Raw genomic sequence first — 15,148 nt, forward strand, 5'->3', positions numbered from 1 at the left:
GCTGCTATACGAAATAAAATTATTAGTGGCAAATCAAAATTTTGAAAAGTGCCGATTTTCACATTCGATAGTTGGACATGGTAGCGACGAGATGTACGAGCATTTTTTTCTTAAGAGCTGCATACCGATTTAAGACATTTTTTATAGAAGCAAGTTTTTTTCCATTCATTGTGCGTAATTTTTTATGAATTTGTAGTTTTTCTTGAGAGCCTTTACAAACAAAAAAAATTTCGAAATATGTACATATGTACATACATACGCAGCCATATAACTTGATTTCAAGAGAAACGTATTTTCATTGGGCACTTTCAGAAGGCGCAACAGCTCAGTAACTGGTGCGATTGCACCTTCTGAACGCGTTGGCGTCTCGACAGGGAAGTCCAAGAGAAAGGGGGAATATCGGCAAACCAATTCGGGTTTAGAAAAGGGAAATCCACTGTGAATGCGCTAGCAGAAGTCATTAAGTTATCACGGGATGCAACGAGCGGTACACGGTGGCTGAGAGGAGCAAAAGAGTACTGCGTGATTGTTACCTTACACGTAAAGAACGCGTTTAACTCTCCCAACTGGGCTAAAATACTCGATAGACAGGAGAGTATTGGAATTTCTTATTATCTTCGAAGACTAATACGAAGTTATTTCCATTCGCGAGTGCTGTGCTACGAAACGGAGGAGGGCCTGCAGCGGACTGAGATAACAGGTGGCGTTCCACAAGGATCCGTACTAGGCCCTTTACTATGGAACATTATGTATGATGGAATTCTTCGTACCGAATTGGCCGAAGGATCATCCATAGTCGGTTTTGCAGACGACATTGCGGTAGTAGTGTCTGCGAAGCTTCTTGATGCCATATGCGAAAAGGTAGCATCATCAGTCGGCGTGATTAAAAGTTGGTTAAATAGCTTCGGCCTGAAGCTAGCCGAGCAAAAAAAAGAAGCAATACTTATCTCGAGTCATAAGAAACTAGAGGAGGTAGCGCTAAAAAATTGGCAACCACACCATTAAAACGAAACCCACAATTAAATACATGGGAGTGGTGCTAGACAAGCGTCTTACTTTTAGCGCCCACTTGAGCTACGTCCGAGAGAAAGCAGCATCAACAATCACGGGACTATCGCGAATAATGCTTAATACGCGAGGACCGAAACAGCGCAGACGTTAACTCTTAGCTAGCGTGGTTAAAAGCCAAATACTGCACGCGGCCCCAATTTGGTCAAACGCAGCACAGTGTCCAGCATACTTCCGCGGAGTCAACTCAACATACCGTTTATGCGCGCTCCGAGCTTGCAGCGCCTTCAGAACAGTGTCGGACGAAGCAGATTTCATAATCGCCAGCATGATACCCGTAGATATACTGGCGAGTGGCAAAACAAGTGGAATAGTACCTCTAAAGGTCATTGGACCTATCGCTGCATACCAAATCTTGTATCCTGGCTTGATAGAACGCATGGCGAAGTAGATTTTTATTTTAGTCAGTTCTTTGGTGGTCATGGCTGTTTTAAGGCATACCTATTTAAATTCAAACATGAGCACGACCCGTACTGTGACTTCTGTCGAAATGGTGTGGAAGAGGATGTGCACCACGTATTCTTTGAGTGCCCTCGATTCCACCAACCAACTGAAACTAGCGGTTGGAGGGGTGTTTACGCCACAGTCAGTAGTCGACTATATGGTGAAAGGAGGCAGTTAATGGGCATAAACCAGCGACATACTAACTTCAATTTTGAAGGAACTGAGGGACCTAGAGAGACAGCGGCATATCACCCGTGATTAAGCCAACTCTTAGCAAAGCCCATAGCCGAGGACTGTAACCAAACTATGATTTTCACCAACCAAAGCGCAGGCGTGGACTGGAACCTAGGCCGTTCCAGCCGCCCGAGTAAGAGAGCTAAGAAACTTGAGCTCCAAGACCGTCCCTTGAACATGAAACTTACCAATAAAAGCGTAAACGCGGACTGGAACCTAGGGCGTTCCAGCCGCCCAGGTGGCAATCTCGAAAACTTGTGCAACCGAAAAATAGGCGCAGACTGGAACCTAGGGCGTTCCAGCCGCCCAGGTGGCAATCTCGAAAACTTGTGCAACCGAAAAATAGGCGCAGACTGGAACCTAGGGCGTTCCAGCCGCCCAGGTGGCAATCGCGAAAAATTTGTGCGTTCGATAATAGGCGCGGACTGGAACCTAGGGAGTTCCAGTCGCAAATAAAGTGCAGTTTCGAATTTCGTGCACACGGGGCGTTGATGCGGATTGGAACCTAGACCGTTCCAACCGCAAAGGCAGTATACATACATACGTATACGGGCCTCGTCTCTTATGCAAGTCTGCTCAATGCAATACCAGCATAAGGCATGCCGTCATTTTAAGGTATTTGTTCTTACTGCCTATAAAAGCGAAGAGAATAAGTTGTATCTAAGAGGTAAATAAAAAATAGTTTAAAAAGTGTCTTTCCCTTTAAACAAGATGTGGCAAAGCCTACTAGGTGTAGCCCAGTAGCTCTTTTCTGTAACAATTCTCTACCAAGGCGAATTGAGATATGAATTCGCCGCCCTGTTCTCTACTGCTAATGAGTAGTAGAGAATGACGTATATTCTCTACCAGTAGAGTAATAATCGGTAGAGAAGAGTTACAGAAACGAGCTACAGGACTGAGTACAACCGACTGGAACGAACGTGCGAGCCTAGTGCTCAACCGCCTCCCGACGAAATACTTGAGGGTGGTACCGGGGGGTTCGGTACTTGGACAGTAGGAGGTTTAGTTCGGGTTAAAGTCCCACACTGACGGGTATACGCTTTTGATGCTTCCTCCTCGTAAAAAAAAAATGTATATCATATATATATTTTTATATTTTAGTTGAAAGTACGTTTTGCTCGTCGCTCACTTCATCGCTCCACTACATTCCTGTCCGTAGTTTTGCAGATATTTAAATGCCGGTTTGCTATTCGCGCGACAAACTTTTTTATAAACGAAGTAAATTAGTACAAATTGTTATTAATTTTTTTTAGAGTCTGAGTAACTCCTTTCACTAAATGGCTTTTAATAACTTTAACGAGACCTTAACTTATTTCATTTTAGTGCAGTTTTTGTTGACATAATCTGGCAACACGAATAGCTGTTGTACACTTTCACTTCTTTTTCTTTCTTATGGTAATAGTTAGTTAGTAGCTGAAGTTCAATCAAGCTGATGAGACTTTTATATTAATAAACTTCTTAATGCATATACATATATCTGCAAAACTTTTATTCAGCTCTAAGTCTAATAAAAGGTTATGGGACCAGGTGGACCGAAAACGCGGAGTAGAAGTAAAGCAGAAGATAAGGAGAAGTTTGGGGGATTAAGTTCATCCGATAACGACGACGTATTTGAGGATACCATTCTGCAACCAGAAGACATAAAAGCCGAACAAAACTCTCGTGAACATATAGCAAGCGAGATCAAAGATATGTCAAGTGGGCTGTATGCTATTGAAAAGCTCGATGAGCATAACTATGACTCATGGTGTGTCTAAATGCGTAGTGTGCTCATCTATTCGGATCAGTGGAAGGTTGTGTCTGGTAAATTGGTGCGGAGTGATGCAAACTCCGAAGAATGGGATACATTAGATGAAAAAGCGCTCGCAACAATGGTTTTGTCTGTCAAACCAACACAACTAAATCACATGAAAAATTGCGAAAATTCGAAGGAAGCGTGGCAAAAATTGGAGTCGATCTACAAACCCAAAGGGCCCGCTAGGAAAGTTACTCTGTACAAAAGTTTGTTGAATCTCCATTTGTCGGATGATGGTAATATCGCACAATTTTTAAACTCATTTACAGACATCGTTGAAAAGTTAGCAGAGGTTGGAATTGAAATAAATAACGAAATGTTGGTCATCATACTTTTGTCGAGGTTGCCAAATCATTTTGAGAGCTTTGTGATTGCAATGGAGACGAGGGATGAGCTACCGGAGTACAGCGTATTAAAAGTGAAACTTCTGGAAGAATATGAGCGAAGAAATAATCCAAACACCAAAGAAATCAATCAGCATGCATTTTCGGCGCAAAACAACAACAACAATAACAGAGCACAGCAACGAAATGGCAAAAATAGAAGTTCTAACGGGGTGGATAGCGGAAACCAAAAGTTAAAAAAGTAATATTAAATGCTATCAACGTCATAAACGCAGACATTACGCTTCTAATTGTAAATTTAGAAAATCAAAAGAGCAAAACGAAACAAAAGAATTAAAGGAAAGCTCGTATTACGCACAAGCTTTGGCAGCGATTACGAATAACAATAGCCGTGTTTTATTTGTCCAGAAATTTAAGCTATTAGCTTATTTTGTATGGAGGACTTACCCAATTGGGAATAATTATATTGGCTTATGAAAAGCTATCTTGGCTTGTATATTGAACTAGAGGCATTGCCATTCAGCATCAGAAATTTTCTCCTTCACCCAATCAGAAAGGGGCAAAAACTTACTTTGACACTATTTGCAGTCAAAAAACTGTCAAAATTAGGCTAACATAGGAAATAAGCTAATTTCGTTTTATTTGACCAAGATTTAGCTATTTGGTTGTGATGGTTGAATAAAACATGCCTAATAATTACAATTGCGAAAACCGGATTGAGTGGATCGTGGATAGTGGCGCAACGTCACATATGTGCAACAACAAAGATCTATTCGTTTCAATGCAGCAAGTAGAGGAAAAAGTTTCGACGCCTGGAAATCAAATCGTAACATCAGTAGGGAAAGGAGATGTAAAATTGAAAACAGACAATGGCATTTAGCTGCTTAGAGATTCTTTATATGCTCCCACATTCCAACATAATTTTATCTCAGTCATGAAATGTGTTAAAAACGGCGCGAGAGTGACATTCTCCGACCAAGGTGCAATTGTACGAAATAAAAATTATAATAGAGTAACATTAAAAGCAAATATTAAAAACAATTTATTTGTATTTGAAAGTACAATGCAGTCGGCTCATTCGTGTGTACTAGAACAAGATATTTGGCATTTGAGACTTGGGCACGTTAATTTCGGATGTTTGCATCAAATGAAATCAAAAGAACTAGTACGAGGCTTAGAAAAAGCGCAATTTAAAGAAACTCATTCTTGTGTTACAAGTATGCGCAGTAAAATTTGCACACAATCGTTTCCACACTAAGCCGAACGTAAAGTAGAGAACATATTGGATTTAATCCATACGGACGTTTGTGGACCTTTCAACGTTCAATCAATTGGCGGATCGCGATACTTCTTAACCTTCATTGATGACAAGTCGAGAAAAATGTTCGCATATTTCATCAAAACAAAAGGTGAAGTACTTGATAAATTTAAAACATTTAAAGTGATGGTGGAGCGTCAAACAGGGAAATTGGTACGCGCGTTGAGAAGTGATAACGATGGCCAATTTTTTAATAATGCTTTTAATGATTATATAGAAGAACATGGTATCACACGCCAATTGAGTACCCCTTATAGTCCACAACAAAACGGAGTGGCAGAGCGAGCCAACCGTACATTGGTAGAAATGGCTAGGTCGATGCTAGTGCAAGCAATCTCAGCGAAAAATTTTGGGCGGAAGCTGTGGCGACCGCGGTTTATCTTCGAAATCGCGTATCATCAAAAGCGATTGGTGACATAACTCCGAACGAAATATGGTACGGGCGAAAGCCTAATGTGCAACGCCTTAAAGTATTTGGGTGTTTGGCGATTGCTTTAGGCAAATCTGAAAATCGTAAATTCCGATCGAAAGTAAGAGATTGTACTATGGTTGGCTACTCATAGCAATCAAAAGCATATCGGTTGTATGACATCGAAGCAAAAAAGGTCCTCATAAGAAGGGATGTTAAATTCGAAGAAAATAAACTTATGGGAAAAAGTACGCCGGAAGCGGAAATTTTGATGCAGCCTGAATCGTACCAAGACTCCTATAATGATGACGACGAAAGGATTGAATCTACAGCGCCGATAGAAACAGATACTGCAGATAATCGTGAAAAAGAAACTCATAGGAACGCCGGGCTGACCTCGAAAGATATATAACAGCGTGAGTATTTTATCTGATGAAATAATCATACCTGAGAGCGTAAAACACATTGTCGGTAACAAATATGAACAGCAGTGGAAAGCAGCAATTAACCGGGAGACTCGTTGATCATGAGCAATACGTGGTCATTGGTAGAATTACCACCAAATCAAAAAGCTATCGCATGCAAATGGGTGTTTGATGTGAAATCAAATAAAGAAGGAGACATCGAACGCTTTAAGGCCAGATTAGTGGCGAAAGGGTGTAGCCAAAAATATGGAATAAATTACAAAGCGACATTCTCGCCCGTTATAAGATACGCAACAATAAGAATGTTGTTTGCATTGGCAGCTATAAATAAAATGCATCTTCACCAGTTGGACATCACAACAGCCTACCTTAATAGCCACTGCAACAACCTGAAGGCTTCGTAGATGAAAAATACCCAGATCGAGTTTTGCGGCTACATAATACGGTAGACAAACGGGCTCGATTATTTGCATAACCAGCATTAATTTGATTTAACTCATGCATTTTCCTCTTTAAAATGAGCATAAGCAGCCGAACAAATGCAAGAAAATTTTTGGGAATTAACTCGGATCCGGGGAATTTTCGATGACAACACTGGTAAAAAGGGCCAGTTGTTGTCTTTTGTACAAGTAAGCAAACGAAGCAGTCGAGTTTCGCGTACGCGGTAGCCGAGTGGTGAGAGTTGCGAGCTACAAGCCTGTAGCTGCCAAGTTCGATACTCGGTTGGAGCGATTGCGAAAAATTTTTTGTTTTTATTATTTATTTTATATTTTTTTATTTTATTTTATTTATATATTTAATTTTACTTTATTTTATTTTCATTTGCTTTATTTTATATCACATTTCTTATTTTACTATTAGTTAATTTTAATTTTTAGAGATGAATTTTGTTAAAAATTCAACAACAACTAACTGAAAGTAAGGTAAAAAAAATATAGAACCTAAAAAAAAAATAATGAAAAGGAAATAAAAAAGTATACTGGTCGTGGGACTCGAACCCACGACCTTGCGGCTGGTTTATTCGCATTACTGCCGTCTGTAAGGGTAAAATTTTAATTTGCATTTATGCTTATTAATTCAAATTAATTTTCTCCGTCTGTCTACCATATAAAGCAATCTACGGGATTAAGCAGTCTTGACGTGAATGGAATTTCACTCTTAATGCGTGCAAGAACGAGCAGTGCCTATACATACGAAATATTGCAGGCAAGTTATGTTTCGTTGCAAGTTTATGTAGACGATTTACTTGTAGGTATCCAAAGCTTAGAAGACATCAGCTTATTTAAGGCCGGACTGGCAAAGGAGTTTAAACTTGTCGACAAAGGGCCAATTTCGTATTTACTTGGCTGGGAGATCGAAAGATGTGGAAGTACTGGTGCGATAACAGTATGTCAATCCAAATATATACGCAGTCTACTGGAACAATATGACATGTTTAACTGTCGTTCTGTATCAACGCCTTTGGATCCAGGATATAAGGTGACCGACGTTGATGAATCCGATGTAAAGATCGACCAGACAGCATACCAACAGTTGATTGGCGAGCTATTATATTTAGCAATATCTACACGCCCCGATATACAGCATTCCGTGAGTAAATTGGCACAAAATAATTCCAACCCAACACGTAAGCATGAAGTTGGTGCAAAACATGTATTACGCTACTTGGAAAAAATAATGAATTTAAAGCTACGATATGATGGCGACGTGAAACCAGTAGAAGGATATACTGACGCAGACTGGGGTGGCGACATCAAAGATAGAAAATCGTATTCTGGGTTCGTGTTTTTAATGGGCGGCAGCGCAATATCGTGGGAGAGTAAGAAGCAGACTGCGGTGGCATGAGTAAAACTGAAGCTGAGTACTATGCATTATCTACAGCAGTAAAAGAAGGTATTTTTCTCAAGCGCCTTTTAGAGGAAATTAGTAAATATGCGACAAATAAGCCTATATTGATAAAATGCCACAACTTGGGTACTCAGCAACTAGAGAAAAATGAAGTTTACCGATCGCGTACTAAACATATAGATATTCGCTATCATCACCTGCGTGATGAAATATATAAGGGGATAGTTGAACTAGCTTATGTAGCAACTAAGGACATGGTTGCAGACGTACTCACCAAAAACTTATCAAAGGATAAACACTCTAAATTTGTAAAAGAAATGGGTCTTTCTTGATTTATAATTTTTCTAAGATTGTAAAACAGATATTCGTGTGGAGAGGAAATGTTGAAATAATCTGGCAACACGAATAGCTGTTGTACACTTTCACTTATGTATTAATTCTTTTTCTTTCTTATGGTAATAGTTAGTTAGTAGCTGAAGTTCACTCAAGCTGATGAGACTTTTATATTAATAAACTTCTTAATGCATATACATATATCTGCAAAATTTTTATTTTCAGTCTAATAGTTTTGACAAAATTTTCATGCTGAAAATTTTTTGTTACACTACTTTATTGTATTCCTTTGATTGCACATGTTAAATAAAAGCTTGGTTTTAAAAAAATATATATTTTTTCATTATTTTATATTAATTTCCGTGTGTATCGTATTTTATACCTGGAGTTGTTAGTATTGGGGTTGTTGGTATTGAAGTGGTGGATATTGGAGTTGTTGGGGAAATCATTTGATAGGATGAAGCGGTTGGGGTTATGTGCAATCTGTGGACAGAAGAGTTGATTAAGGTATGAAAGGTTTCTTAGAGGAAGTGCAGGTTTTTGCTGCAAATGCATTCCAAATGATGTTGGGTTTTCTAGGTAAACTACATTGATTGTTTGCGTGCACTGTCCTGAAGTTTTGGTTCTCCTGCTTAATGCATTAATGCAAGGCTTCAGTTAGGTCGGCAGGTTCCTTCATACCGAGAAGCTTAGATAAATCGCCTGATAATCCACTCACGAAAGTATCGAGTGCTTTGTCGCGATATGTATGGGTAAGGATTCCAATGGCCTCTTTGCTTATGTCCATGCATGAAATTTTATTTAATATGAGGGAAAGGTGCGAATAAACTTCCGCAAAGAACGCATGCACAGTTTTTCGAGCTTGAATCGAACAAGTCATTTGATACTCAAGGGTGCTCAATTTAAGTCGTCGTGAAGATTGATCAGTTCTAGTACAATAATTTCTCCGATTACAAAGAAAACTTAAGGACGTTGTGAATAATTGCAATAATACTCATTTGGTTGTTCACTCATACACGCAGAAAAGTATTCGACCATTTTCTACTATAACTTAAACTTTAACATTAATTTTAATTTAATAACTCAAATTTTATCCGCATGAAGACGTTTTGCCATAAATTAAGGGACCATTTTCGATAAAAGTCAGTAATATTTCTCATAAATTTTCCTGCGTGTAAAGTTGAGTTCGAGTCTCGAGAGAACATGCAAACATTTTTATTTAAAGAACGGAAGACTCACCTGTATCCTTTTCTTGACGAAATGTACCACTTGAATGATGTTAGGTACTTTGAGCAATGTAAAAACAATACATTTTGTCATTAACTAGTGATCGTACGAATAAGGTAATTTACAAGAAATCCGACCTGTGACACTACACCATCTTCTTCTTATGACCAATTTTCCAATGAATCTGAATATGTAGTCAAAAAATAATAAAATATAATAGTTTTTGAAAAAGTGCACTCACTTAACTCACGAATCTCAACTTTCTTTCCACAGTGGTGAAGCTTATTAAATTGACTATCCTCTACGTAAACGATATTTTCAAATCGGATTAGTTTAAGAGGTAATCATTGATTAATCGAAAATTTTTGATAATAAAAAAAAATTAAAAACAAAGTTGCTTTCGGTAAAAATATCAACATGATAGAAACTTTTAACTTTTCGATTCTTGCATAAATACAATAATAATAAATAACAATAATAAATGCAGAAGTTATGCGCACTGAAGTAAAGATACATACAAAAAGTTTCCACACACATTTATGATTTGCCCATTCAAATTCGCTCAAAAAATAGGGGTAAGCTTATTATAATTCCCATAAAGCTGAAAATTGGTACGAGTGTTGCGAACACCATTATCAATGAAACGTCAAAAGTCCCCATCGATCCCACGTCTGCAAAAAAATTTATTCAAGGTCAAAGGTCACATGAATTGAGAAAAAATCCATTCATTGTTACACATTAAAGGAATATCACTTCAACAATTTTGATTTACTTTTTCTTTTCTAAAAATTCCAAACAGCAATCAGAATTTTTTAGGTGTATCTATGTGAACTGCCACATCCATACACTACCAAAAGCGCAAGTTCAACAGAATGAATACGCTGATCACTCAAAACAAAAATATTTGTGTAGCGGTACACCAGTCATTGTTAATCGCTATCCTTCAGCGGCAAAAGTAAATGCGCAGTTTTCATTCTAAGAAGTTTTTGAACATTAGCATCGATATTTTTATTTTAGTTACGAATGAGTTTATGGGCATTGCCACAAGTTGCTTAAAATCGATCTCAAATATTGTCAAATAAATGTAATAGTTTGTCATGATCAGTGGTGCGATTCACTACGCGATTTTAACAACTCTTGTTATTGTTAAGTCAGCTAAACGACAATTTTAACAATTAATTAACTTCTTAAAAAAGGTGTGAGTACCAGGTACCTACTCACGAAATTGGATGTGTAAACATATGTTTACGGTTCGGCAAACCATTAGGCGATTGAGTTGCATACATAGGTTTGGTCAGAAATCAAACAATAATTTCATTTCATCTTATTAATTTTCTGGTATACATATAATTTATTTATTCATTTTCCAGTAAAACCACCTTACATGAATTCGCGCTTCTAGCATCCATAGGACCGGGTTGTAATGGAAGTAATTGTATGTTTAACAAATAAATGAAAATGTTTATAATGCATACATAAATCCTTACGAATTCGCCATTACCAAGGCACTAAGAAACATACGCACTTTTGTTTGCAAAATGCATTTATTTAAATTGAAAGAAGACAAGTTCCTTTGTTCGGCATTTATTCTTACTCGCTTTCTATCTTCCAAGGCGAATTCTATATATTCTTATCACGAATTCATATATTCATGTGGTAGCAAGAGTATAAAAACATAAAATTACCTTATAAATGAAAAGCATAAGTATCACATGTATGCGTACTCCAATTCATAAAATCATTTCATCGATCTGAGCAAAAACTAAGTGCATAAACTCTATTTCGCATTAATTGAAATCATGAAATGGTGTTCATTCATTCAGTTTCTACTCAAACGCATGAAATGATTTCATGAATTGGTCTACGCATAATGGTAGTAAATGACAGAATGAGTTACAACAAACACATGCTTTTGACATAATGCAAGCCGAAAACGTTGGTTCAAATCAATCCGCAATCAAGTTGGACGTTTTGCTCACAAACATTGCAAATTGCGAGCAGTCTCATTGTAAAATCTTATTTTTACAATTTCATAGTTTCGGCTTACATTTATAAAATTCAACGAAAGCACGTACCTATTTCGGCTGAGTTATACATTTTCGGTTATTTACAGGTCTATTCTGCGCTGGTAATAAAAAGTTTGTAACCGGTAAATAAAGTTCCTGTCAATTTGTAAACCCTTTTCGCATTCTGTATACTCTTGTAACCGGTAAATTTTGTTACCATCTCATAAGCTGGTAACAAATTATTGCCCCGTGAAATATGCAATGCCAGGATTTGCACAATTCTTCATAGCTGAATTGCTGAATATTTTAACTGCATTACCAACGTACCTAGAATCGCGGTGACAAGAACTGGTAACATTTTTTGGTAATACAATTTTCCGGTTACAAAATCTTCTGTAACGTGCAGAATAGACCTGTTAGTGTACAAAATAAACGCAAATTAAATGAGTTTGTACAACATGGCCATTAATGTAGCGATAAGTTGTACAACTTGCCAGAAAATCCAAATTTTTTGATCTTTCATACAACCAAGACATAAATTCCTAAGTTGGCCTTGCTATCATCCTCACATATGTTCATCAGAGTGTACCAAAGAAGGACGAGTTAATACAAGAAGATAGCAAGAGCACAAAACTACCCTAGAAAACAAGTAAGAGCAGCGCTGTCTTCGGCTATGCCGAAGGCTTCATACCTTTCATGAACATCTGCAAATTTTACTTTGACAGATTACTGCTTTTGAATACATCTGCATACATCGATAGAGGAGTTACATACTTATATAAAAAATCGCATCTACACAATCATAGGTATGGAAGATATACTTCATATGACACCAATCTAAGTAATTTTCACCGCTATGTGATCGGTATGTAAACCGGTAACACAATTTATTGGGTTTAGTTTCCTACATAAAGGAGATATATGGCAAAAACTGGTATCTGAACAATCAGTGCTATAGGAGATAAAGCTTATACAGCATAGATTTTGACGATTTTCTCAGTAGACTTTGTATTATTATTTATAAAATATCTTACGAAATTTATCGGTTTTAGCTGTTCAAATAAAGGAGTTTTACAGTAAAATCCCATATCTGAACAATCAGATGTATGGAAGATATATGTTGTAGTCATCCGATCCTTGTTATTTTCACTGTAAGTATTCTGTTAATAATGAGTGAAAATGGTGCGAAATTTCATGTTCCTAGCTGCATAAATGGAGGAGTTATGATAAAAGACCTCATATCTGAACAATCAGTTGTATGGGGGCTGCAGGTTATAGTGACCCGATCTTTGTTATTTTCACTGTAAGTCTTCTGTTGATAATGAGTGAAAACAGCGCGAAATTTCATGGTCCTAGCTACATAAATGGATGAATTATAACGAAAAATCTCATATCTGAACAATCAGTTGTATGGGAGCTATATGTTATAGTGGTCCGATTCTTCCGGTTCCGACAAATGATTAATACATTATAAAAATACACCCACCTACCAAATTTGATCCGGATATCTCGAAAACTGAGAGACTAGATTGCATACAAACAGACAGACAGACGGACAGACGGACAGACGGACATGGCTAAATCAACTCAGCTCGACGTTCTGATCATATAAGTATACATTTTCATGGGTCTATCTCTTTTTGTTCTGGTACTGACACACATCGGACCAAAGTTATAATACCATTTCATGCTCATGAAAGGTATAATTACACGCACAATGACAAACTTGAACAAATGTACAACAAATACATAATTTTTGACAGTCAGTACAGTTCGCATTTGTATCAACGAGCAGCTTATTAGATTTGTGTTCGTTTGTACATATGTGCATATATACATGTACACAAACATATGTATATACACAGACATATGTACATACATCCAAATATATATACAACCATTCAAACATATGTACATACATGAAAACATTGCTGTCCATAAGTACATACATATGCCCATCAGCACATCGACGAAGTCCGTTTGCTTCATCATAAATATATCCATACAAACATATGTACATATGTACGAATGGATGTAGTTATGCGAAGCACGCTTGCATCATTTATACATATATTGCTTCGCAGCGGCAGAGCTGAAATGCGCAATGAGTTCGTTCATACATACATATATATGTATATATACATACGTGCATTCAAACATACATATATACATATGTAGGTACTCGTAACCGTCATGCGTCCTTTTATTTCTTTTTTCCCCTTCCCTATAATACCTATATCTTCCTTCTCACTCATGTAAAGTTTTCAGTTTTAAAAATTTCACTCTCCATTTTTGCGATATCGCCCCCTAAGAAGTTTCACTTCAAAAATAGTTTGTTACAACTTGTCTATATGTGTTCCGGTTATAATTTTCCAAAAGGGCGTAAACAAATATAGAAAACTGGAAGTTAAAAGGTGATAAGTCTCTTTTTTTAATCTTCCAGGAACTGAATATGCCTTGAATTTAAAGGAATTGAGTAATTAAAGTTTTCAATTTAATACGTGTACATCGTTTATTAAAAATATAAATATCATATATGTATGTTAATATTAAAAAATTTCTTTATTAATCATTATGACACTAGCGTAATAAAATCAGTCCTCAAAATAAATATGTTCAAAACGTGCATACAGTGATTTTTTTTAATATTAACAATCTCTTTCATGTTAAATGTTTTTTGTAAACTTTTTATTTACAGCTGCGTGTAAAATACGGCAACAAAATTCAAAATTATGGCGCTTGCTACTTTTATTTATTATTTTAAATAATTTTATTTTTAGTAGTTCCATCTACTATATCTCAACAGAAACCATATAAATAAAAGTTTCAAAGCTTGCATAAAATTCACAAAAATTTATCAAACTTAAAAAAATTTACTCCAAGCTTTATAACTTTTTATTGAGAACCTTTATACGATTTTCGGGTATGCAGTTTTGTAGCCCATTCAATTTTAGTTTAATAAAGTGCAAGTTTCAAGTCGCTAAAAGTTACCGTTGATTTTTTAGAATGTTTTTGTGGAGGGTGTTGCGCATTTTCTCCCACATAAAATGCCCGTGAACTTTGAGCTCACACGAGCGCTTTGGCATATGCAATGGATTTGTGCCCAATAGCGGCAGCACAGTTAGTGAATCGCATAATCGTTACTGCAAACAACGAAAATTGTTAGCTTACAACTCGATAAGTCGTATTGTTAAAAGTTAGTGAATCGAACCATTGCCACTAGGAATGCGCGATACCGATACGATATACAATATATCAATATCGCTGTTCAACATATCGGTTAATTTATATCGATATCAGGTGTTGCAATACGATATCGATACAATATTTTGTTTCGATATTTGAAATATCGGAAACTTTTCTCTACGTTCTCTACGTTCTGAGCTGAAAATAAAATTGAGTACATAGTTGGAAAATGTGTTAGTTCTCACAAAACAACTTTTGGCATAGTAGCCATTAGGGATGCGTATCGCCCATGAAAATTCGATACATCGGTATCGCGATATTCTAAATTCACAATATCCGATACCGATATATCTACTAAAATAATATCGATATATTGTATATCGGAAATATCGAAAACGAAATGGTTAAAAAAGATATTTTTTTTGCGCACCACGTATATTTGTAATTAAAAGGCGAATAAGCATAAATTCATATAACGAAGTTACTCTGGATAAGATGCACTTTAATGAGT

The sequence above is a fragment of the Rhagoletis zephyria genome, unplaced genomic scaffold (assembly GCF_001687245.7).
Source record: "Rhagoletis zephyria isolate East Lansing unplaced genomic scaffold, Rhagoletis_zephyria_1.1 Rzeph_scaffold_00943, whole genome shotgun sequence".
Classification (NCBI taxonomy): Eukaryota; Metazoa; Arthropoda; class Insecta; order Diptera; family Tephritidae; genus Rhagoletis; species Rhagoletis zephyria.